The following is a 10,511-nucleotide window of genomic DNA, read 5'->3' on the forward strand; positions in this document are numbered from 1 at the left end:
TACCCCTTTCCTCTGCAGGGACACCCTCTCTTCACCCTGCTCTCCCAGCCTCCGTGTTCTCTGATGTTTCAGTTCTCCGCTCCTACTATGAAATCAGTTTATGCCCAGGCCCTTGTGGTGGAGAGTTCATCCGTGTGTTCCTTTGCACCCTAATATTACTGATCTCCCTCCACTCCTTTCTTGGCACCTGTCCCTGCTCTGCACCTTGATATTGCAATCTCCCTCCACTCCTTTCTTGGCACCTGTCCCTGCTCTGCACCCTGATATCACAGCACAGCTCCTCTCTTGCTTTACGTACCTCACCCCTTTAAATACCATTCTGCTTCTCTGACACCCACAGACGTGTGAAGAAAGAGTTCAAAGAATTTCATAACAAGGAAAATCTCTGCTCCTGCACCTGTCACAAGGAACTAACCACCCAGGCACTGCCCCTGCGGTGCATTCTATCAGCGCTGGAAACACGAGCTGTCCCTGCAGGGCACTCCGAGCGGATGCACCGAGCAGCAATCAGGGAATTCCTGCACTGCATTTCAGGGTTGCGTGGACGGAGACGTGTCCTGAACTGACGCAGAGGTCAGGCCGAGGAGCACGGGGAAGTGCAGCTCCATTGCACTTTATTTTTGTGTACAGGTTCTGTTGGATGCCAGGCTGCACCCAAGGAAGTGGAGAGGGTTGGAACCACATAGTCTTATTACTTCAGTCTTTACTGAAGTAAGGGAAGTGAGCCTCCCTTACTGAGCCTACACAGAGAACACTGTACTGCACTCATTGGAATAGTGAAGGGGCTGCTCATTGGAGGGACTCTGGTCCCCTCTAGGCTTGGATGGAGAGAGGAGCTGTGCACTGACCCCAGGAGGAAGACAACCCTACACTACCCCAAAAAGTTAGATTTTGAACTCATCACCCCTCTAAAACTCTGCACACAAGGTCTGGAGCGCCAAGCAGGCCCTCAGCTGTAACGCCAACTCTGCTCCACGGTTCGGGGCAGAGTGCACACCCTGCACTTAGGGAATTGAGTTTGAACTGAACCTTCTAGGGCTTGGAGTGAACACTGGCCCCCAGGGACTGGAGTGCCGACCCTGCTCCCCGGCCCGGGGCTGAGTGCACACCCTGCACTTAGGGAATTGAGTTTGAACTGTACCTTCTAGGGTGCAGGACTTCAAACTTTTGTAGTTTGAGCCCTCCCCAGCTGATTTTTTTTTTTACATGTGGCCCCTCCCCCCCCCCCCCCCCCCCCCCACCACCTGACAAATTTCTGGTATCTCGTACACCACATAATGGACCGCCACCCTCATATCCTGGGCCTTATCCGGCAAATAATGTCCAACACAATAAGTGTGTTTAGTTAACTGCAGGTTTGTGAGTGGGTGTGGTTAAATGGCAAAGGCTTATTACACAGCTCAAAACTCAATCTTCCAGCAGGTACATTAGTCACCTGACCCTGGTGAACCACACCTGAGTATAAGCGATGCCACTTTTATTGTTGCCTAAAAAATGCTGGATATACAAGGAACTTTGCAGTGTCAGCCCCAAGTAACAAACCCGCACCCACCTTTCCAGCCTCCCTGGGAAACGCCTGATACCCGGTGCAGCCAGTCAGCCTTGCTACCACCCTCCAATGGTGCCCCTCATCTTCCCCAATAGACCGTCCCTCATGTGTATTTGATTTCTTTTATAGTGCTACTTATCCCAAGTCTGTACGCCAGGGTGTTGAAGTGCTTTAAATCACACACATTATATAAAGACAATGACTCATATAAATGTGAAAGTCAATGTTCTGAAGATAATGGGGCTACAAGGTGTAATCATTCCCTCATCCATCATTCAGTCTTTCACCATTTATTCATTTCACCATGTCCTTCCACCTGTGTGCCCATCCATGGCCACACATATTCAACCATTTGCAAACCTATCCATCATATATCCTTCAATCCATCATTTCACTCATCCATCCACACATCCACCCTTTAACCCTATCCATCCGTACACTTGTCCATCCATTCACCCTTTTAGTCATCCATCCAATCTCCCTTTCTCTCTCCATCTCCCTTTCTCTTAGCCACCCATCAAGCCTTCCATACACCCACTCATCCATTCATGAATCCATCTATTGACCCTATCACTCATCCATCCTCTCTCATCCATCCTTCCTCTCATCCATTCACCCTTTCACTCCTTCACTCATCGACCCATCCTTCTGTCCATCTACCCTCCCTTTCACTCACTCATCCATCAATCCTTACATCCATTCACCCGTCTACTCATCCACTCATGAATCAATCCATTGACCCTATCACTCATCCATCCTCTCTCATCCATCCTTCCTCTCATCCATTCACCCTTTCATTTCTTCACTCATCGACCCATCATTTTGTCCATCTACCCTCCCTTTCACTCACTCATCCATCAATCCTTACATCCACCCTTTCATTTATCTGTCCATCCACCCTTTCAATTTTCAATCCATCCATCATTTCACTCATACATCCACCCATTCACTCGCACATCACCCACCATTCCACCCATACACGTATCTATTTACCCTTTCTCTCATCCATCCTCCCACTCACCTATCCATCCTTTCTCTCATTATCCATCCATTCACCCTTTCATTCACCCTTTCACTAATCCACTCCACCATCCACCCATCCCTTCACTTACTCACTCACCCACCATTTCACGTTAATTATGTTCTGAGCTTTTGTCTGTTGGTCTGAGGGCTAAGTTTTCTCTGGGACTAAAATACCTGCAGGATACTTGCCAAGGGCCCCTCATCCTTTCAGGTGGCGCCCCATTCAGCCCAAGACCAATAAGCACATGTGAAACTCTGGTGCCTCTCCACACATTCTGCAGGAGGGGGCATCTTTTTAGGTCGAGCCTAGACGAAAGCAAAGCGAAGCTTTGCTGTCTAGGGCGAGACAACTAATGTTATCACTTTTGGGGGAATGTGGACAGCAGACTGACATGCGCTTTTCCTGCCGGAGATTTGACCTCGTGGGCGCGCTTTGGCGTCTTGGCTGCTTGGCGGTGCGCGCGCTACATCGTCAGTTTCGGGTTTTTTTTCTTCTTAAAAGGGGCTGGCGTCAACACGTCTTGAACGTGCGGCGTGTCTCTATATTCAGTCAATCACCGGACCCCCCACCTAGGGCCCAGGAAGCGGCGAAGCGCCAGCACGGCTCTCCCCGGAGCAGCGGGAGAGCCGCTCATTTAATATGCGGAGCAGGCCATAATGCCTTGCAGGCCAGGACCGACCTGCAAGGGCAATACAGCGTTTTCTTGGGGGTCTCGATGGAGCGGCCCTGCTGACCAGGTGGGGCCGCTCGGTGGCACTGTGGCAAGGCCCGGAGCTCTCCCCCACCCCCCCCACCCCCCACCTCACGACACTCACCGGGCTCTGCTGGCGGGGGCTACACGAGAGCTCCCGCTCCTCGGGGCTCTTTCCGCAGCACTTCTCTTTGCTCCAGGTGTGACTCCTCAGCTCTGCAGCTCTTCTCCGGGGCCGCGGGACAAAAGGCTACTCCTCTGCGCAGGCGGCTTCGGGGCTCTCCACAGCTCACGGGAGCCCCGGGCCGCGGGAGGACTTTTCCTCTCCTTTCTCGGGTACTCGAGGAGGCGGGACTTCTGGCACATAGGAGACAATGGCTACTCGCGCACTTTTGGAGACACGGGCTGTGAACGCGCGCATTACCTTTCATGAGCGAGTGCGCGAGCCGCAGATCACGCTGGTTTAAATGTTGAAAGGATTTGCTGAATACGTGTTCTGTAAACTGTAGCTGTAACAGGAAGAACTGGTCCTAGCAGTATGTTACCTATGTGCCCAGTCATCATTCATGAAACATTCGGTCCAACAGCTGAGCCCTTGTTTTGAAAGGGGTAAATGTATAGAGGGGTCCCCGTGAGGAGGAATTATTTATAAACAACCAATAAAAATTTCAAAGGGACTAAGATGTTTTGAAAGGGAGCTTTTGAAGAGACGACTGCTCTTAATGGGATGATTACCCTGCGTTGTCAATGTGAGCCTTAAATGTAACAAGTACTTCATTATACTGGGTACACTAATGGTTTATTTATTTATTTATTTTGAAAGTTTTATATAGCGCGAACGAGATTTTTACAGCAAGGTGCGTAGTTACATAGGTAGGTCAGAAACAAGAGGTAGGTCACAGGTGAGGTAGTGTCGGTACAAGGTGCATAGTCCAACAGTTGCGCCAATAATATAAAGTACAAAAATAAGGAGCATATACTTGTTTAAGCGTGCTTAAAATGTTTTTGGAGATAGCATAAAGGTAGGCATAGTTGAGGTGGGTGAGTGCAGGATGTATAGTCGCACAGGAGCATCAGTAGTACAAGAGTAGGGATCGTTGAGGTGGTGTAGGTACAGTGTGCTAAGTTGTTCTGTTATTGTGATACTTTTTCCAGTCAATGCTATTACGATCTCCCGAAGGCCTCCCTCCATACGTTTATTTGAAGGTGTCGGTTTTTGATGACAGTGCGAGGCCCAGCTATATCATCGTGTTGGTCAGTTACGTTCTCTACAAAGCAGGTGAAAGCAATACCAACGCTTAGAACTTTCGAGTTGGGATAATTGCACTTTTGGTGCGCTATGTTGGTCTTTCCTAAAAAATAGTGCTGTAAGCCAAGTTGATCGGAGCTGTGTTAAAGGCATTGCATTATTAAGAGATTTTTGTTGAGCAGCATGTTTTAGATTGAAATGCTACTAACTACTTGCTCCTTTTACCTCTGCCGAGCCTTCGTGTACTCGTACCTCAGTGGTGCAGTCAGTATTTGGTAACTCCACCATGTCAGTCTTTTGTATTGGTGGAACCACCTGCCAACGCAGAATTCTTCAGATTCGTTGCAACACAGCAAATGGCTGCGCCGAGTTTGGCATGAGGAGAGTACTATAAATAGCGATGTATGCCAGATTTTTGCAAGTGCTGGTTCGCCCTTTACTTTTCCCAGAATATCCCTTCTTTGTTTTAGGAAAATACGTAATTTTCCTTTTAAATTGCAGTTCATCCTGCGGAGTGTCGTTAAAATGTCCTGGTTCAGCTTTTCCTCTTTCCAGCTCTCCAATTAATTCTCAACTCTCCAGGTTCTATCTACCTCTTCCGCGGCAAATCTTTAAGATTCCTAGTGGTTAAAAGCACTCTGCTGCCACTAGAGGCCTACTTAAATTGTCCAGGCCAGTGTCTGTATTTCACCAATTTTGATAATTTTGATAATTTTAAAGGACTAAGAAACCTTCTGATTGAGGTTTAAGTTTTACACAGTCCAGACGAATATAACATTGTGATGCTTTTGAATCACATTTTTTGACTTACTTTTGGCATCTTGCAGTTTTGTCCTATCGCTGAAGGTTGGTAGGTTGGGGAAGTAGTGTCTGAGGCGTCCTTTAAACAAGCATTTGCAATGCAATAGGTCTCACTTTTGCTAACGTTTAAACTATTAGCATTGTAAATGACAATGCCTTTTATTTAAAACCCAAAACATAAATAAAAGGCATTGCCATTTACAATGCCAAAAGCTCAAACTTGTGTAAATGCGAGACCTATTGCATTGCAAATGTTGTGTTATGCCACTTCACCAAACACATAATAATAAAAAAACGAGGACAGTCATTTCAGCTGCAGTGGGAATCACGGAGTCAAGTAACTGACAGTCCACTGTAGACTGTCTGTGTGTTTGCTTTCGGTTTCATAGCAGAGGATACTCCCTGCCTCCCACTGCAGCTGAACCATTTCAGCTCTCACAATTAACCCATTCCCGGGACAGTTAGCTCTTTCCAGAAGGGAGGCAAAATTTCCCTTGAAATTAAAAAAGCATGGGCACGTCGTGACCCATCCATTTCCCCTCTAACCCTCTGTGACAGCTGAACCCCCTCCATGTCCCCCTCACAGACTTGTGATGTGGGAAATGATAGTGAGAGTTTAGGATGGAGTGCGCGATCCCCCTGAGATGGCAGGGGCGCGCCCCACAGATTGAAGATCACTGTTCTAGGGCTTGGAGTGAACACTTGGCCCTCAGGGACTGGAGTGCCTACGCCATAATTGGGGTTTGGAGTGCACATCAAATGCTGTAATGTGAACTGCGCCCTCCAGGGGGTAGAGAGAGGGCCCGATTTGTAGCTTTGCGGATGCATCCAGACCATTGAAAAAAAAAGAAATTCCTGAAAAGCAGCTGAAGGAGGTGTTTCAGCCAAAACTCCGCCCTGCATCACAACTTTGCTTTCCGTCGTCGTAACCATGGCATTTAAACCTCCACACCTGACCTATATATAAGTAATTACTGAACATAATAAAACGTCAAGTACATTTGTAGAAAGCTGTGGTATTGTGAAGTGATTCTGGTTAAACATCATGCAACATTCTTTCACACCCCAAAGATGGGACTTGGATTCACAATAATAAATCCTTAGCGCAGTCCTGGTAGGGTGGCAAAGAACAGTCAGACTTTATTAGAGGAATGTGTTAAGCATTTTAGAGTGCCCATATGAACGATATGTAATTGATTCGGCTCAAAAGAAATCTTACACCAATTTATAAAAATAAAGCAGATTTTTATATAAAGATAGACACCAAAACAAAGTAAATTGCATAAGTATAAGCAGAGTTATAGATTTTAGAAACAAAATGTAATCAGTGCAAAACAGTACTGCTAAACTTTATTATTGCGGTCAATGGGAAAAAGCACAAGTGACAATCGTTCACTTGCAGGTCGTTGCGTGGAACCCAAGGAGGGTTAGGTGATGCCGGTCCCAGGGCCAAGCCATGCCAGTCCGTTCAATTTTACCTGGCTCGAAAATCCCAGGTGCAGAGTTGTCCTGTCTGTCCTTGGTGCTAAAATGGGAGCGGCAGGGGAGCTGGTTTTGCCGTTTACACAGTACTGGTGTGGAAACTGTTGCAAAAGGTCAGGAACGAAGCCACTTCTGAGGTCTGATATAAGTTTTGTGGTGTTCCCTAGAGGTGAAGTGTCAAGTAAAGGTGGTGGTTGCCTGACTGGCCACCAACAAACTTTAGCAGCGGTAAGGTTAGCAGAAAGTTATTTCAATGTCCGGAGAAAGCGGTAGCAGTCTGAAACTTTCTGGAGCTCTGAACTACGTTTCCCACAATGCACTGGACCATCTACTTTTGAGCGATCCTTCAGAGATGGCCAGCAAGTCTTTGGTTCCGCTACGTTGTTTTAACCGGCAGTGTGCTAGGGACTAGTGCCATTAATCCAGGGGAGTCTAGACTTGCCTTAGTCTCTCAAAGGGGTCCCTCAGTCTTGAAGGGGGGAAGTGGGGGAGGGAGGGGAAGAAGGGCGGTCTTTGGTCCGGGACGAGTCCCGGACCAAGAAGGTTGTTTCACACAGGTTCAGAATATCAAGCCTTTGGTTTGTGCAACTCTTGTTGTTGCAGACTCTGATCTCTTCTGTGTCCTTTGGTGCAAGTCAGATCAGAATAGGAGTTCTGATGTCAGGGGTAGCCCTTAAATTCCAGATTTAGGGGCATTAGGCATGTCAGTGCAAGTGGCCTTTGGGCTATTAGCCCAAACAGCTAATCTGCCTGTGGTGACCACATCCGGAGGGTGTGTCACCTTTTCTATCCAGAACCTTCTATTCTGTCACAGTTAAACATGGCATAAACCTTCCTGCGTTATACAGTCCAGGTAGCCCACCCAAGAGGTGTGGCTAGCCTTCTGGTAGTGTACACCTCCTTAATATTTTCGCACCTGCCCTGGTGCAAATGTGCCAGGGGGACAGGGGGCAGGTGGAAGGCTGTTGCTCCTTTGGGAGGCAGCTTGGTTGCATATCACAGGATGTGAAGGCTTTGAAGTATTTTTAAATTCACCTATTTCCAAGTTGTTTTCCCACATACATTTTAATTGTAATTCCTGTGTACAACTCCCCCAGTATGATGGAAGCACACACCAAATAAGCATTGTATATTACCTAAATACATTACTGATAAAACACTAACTTATAAAGTAATTTTATTAAAACTTCTATGACACAGACACTTAAATATGTATAGTATTTTTTTATGAATACTGTATTACAACATTCCTGTCATATGTCTCTCCTGATGTGAACATATCATACATAAACATATGTTCCATTTAAGTCTAACTGAAATTCTCTAAAATACATATCCCTGCTAACCTCTTTCTTTACCCTAGCATACCTTTATTTAATTCTTTTCTTATCTTTATAGTTGTTTGTATATCTGATATGATATTTAACCCCTCCCATGCTGGTGACGGAACCGCTCCGTCACCAGCCTTGGTCGCGCTGTGCTGGTGACGGAGCGGTTGCGTCACGGCCCGCTCGGCGCGCCTGCGCCGCGCTGATTTCACACCTGCGCTGGACGTTCCATTGAGCGGGCGGGGCCGTGACGGAAACGCTCCGTCACAAGCACAGGGCGCCCAAGGCTCGTGACGGAGCAGTTCCGTCACGAGCATGGGAGTGCCGCGCGGCCTCCCGTCCCCCCTAGCGCTGCGGCGGAATTGCCGCCGCAGCGAAAGGGTTAAATGAGCTAAAAGTAGATGCACATAAGTATAATTGTGACTCAGACTGATAATGGTGTGTAGAACTTAAATCTAAAATAACATGAAAGAATCCATGTGGTGACAATGTAAATTGAATTTATCTACCTAGATTTCGCTCATATATAAATATAAATGTCATTGTTATAAATATAAAACGAAAGCCTAAGAAAAACAGTCTTTATAATTTAACAGCACAAAATAATCTTGTCTCACTCCTTGTACAAAATATACCTCCTTCTAAAGCGGCTTCTCTCACCTCAATTAACTGGGTAGGGAGTGGGTCCTTTTTTAAGGGGTTGTAAGTAGGAGTGGATGTAAGGAGAGATTGTGTGAAGTGGGTTATTTTGAGGTACAGGGATGGGTGTGATGATTTGTGATGGCTGTGTGTGCTGGTGGCTTTTGATGCTTCTTTTGGTGTGGTTGTGGTTTTGGGTTGGTGTTTGGGTGGGGGTGTGGATTTATGGGAAGGTGTTGTTTTGGGTGTCTGCATGGGGAAGGTGTGTGGGCAAGTGTGTTTTTTGGGGGTATTTGGGTGAGGGTGTAGGTTTTGGTGTGGATGTGAGTTTGGATGAGAAAGTGATTTCTGCTGGATGCTTGCTAGAAGGTGAGCGTATTGTTGTAGGTGGGTGTTGGGGTGGGTATCTGTGTATTGTTGGTGTCCGTGGTGAATGTTGTGTTAGTACCGTATTTTCCGGCGTATAAGACGACTTTTTAACCCCTTAAAATGTTCTGGAAAGTCGGGGGTCGTCTTATACGCCGGTTACTAAAAATGGCGGTATTTTTTACATAGCGCGGACTTCACCCGAAGGTGTCAGACCGCGTCTCAATTGAAATGGGTGCCGCTTAGGGAACTCCAGCACAGAACAAAGAACGTAGGCGGTCTTGAAAATAAATTACGGTACTGTTACGGTTCCACAGGCTGCTAATGAGCAGAGCAGAAGTACGAACGTTACATGTGCAACACGATATCAGCCCCTCGCCAGCCAGAGGCAACTCAAACACTGCGCAAGCTTTAAAAGAAAACAAATGGCGCCGTGAACCCTACCTGGACTGCAGCTGCACATCCCCCAGGCAGACGAGGCGCTCCTCCACGTGTGCTGATCTCTCTCTCCTTCCGCAATTCTTACGCTCATCGGAAGGAGAGGAGCGTCAGTACCACATGATCTCCTCAGTCCATGGAGATAGAAAGGGGACTGAGGACGTTAGGAAGTGGGGGTCGTCTTATACGGCGAATATATCATGAAACCTACATTTTGTCCATGAAAGTAGGGGGTCGTCTTATACGCCGGGTCGTCTTATACGCCGGAAAATACGGTAGTGATTTCTGATGGGTGTGAGTCTGTTTCTGTTTTTGATGTGTCTGTGGTGGTGGTGCTTTTTGTTGGTGTGTGTGCTTTCTTTCATGTGTTGGTGATGCTGTAGGTGAGAGTTTGTGTGTGGGCGTAGTGCTTGAGTCTGGGATTTTGGTTGTTAGTGGAGAGGAGTTGTTGGTAGAAGGAGGAGGGCTTTGGGAAGAAGAAGGCTCTAGAGTGGAAAGGGCACGTGGAGGGCCGGGCAGTGCTGTCTAAGGGAGCTCAACTCCAGCACGAACTTCTAAGTGGGTTATTTACTGACTTATTCCCTTCATGGGCACACAGCAGTGCAGTCTACCCTACATCGAGGTGCTGCAACATATCCAGATCCACCTTAATGGGGCACTGCTGGGTGGACAGGGGTTGGAGCTGAGGTGCCTCGGGTGAAAGAGACCACACACATTTTTGGGGATAGGTGTTGGCATACAGGGGGAAGCAGAAGGGAAGGTGCAGATGGATCTGATGCTGGTGGACAAGGTTTTAAGTCCGCCAGAAGATCTATGGTCCACAACCACTTGGGGCTCGTCTGATGTGGAGGCATCAAATTCTGATGATGATGTGGCCTCTTGCCCACCCCATCACCCTCCAATGCTTCTGGGTCTTTCTGACTCGATGGTGACACATTCAGACT

This window comes from Lissotriton vulgaris, chromosome 1_2 (genome assembly GCF_964263255.1).
Source record: "Lissotriton vulgaris chromosome 1_2, aLisVul1.2, whole genome shotgun sequence".
Lineage (NCBI taxonomy): Eukaryota > Metazoa > Chordata > Amphibia > Caudata > Salamandridae > Lissotriton > Lissotriton vulgaris.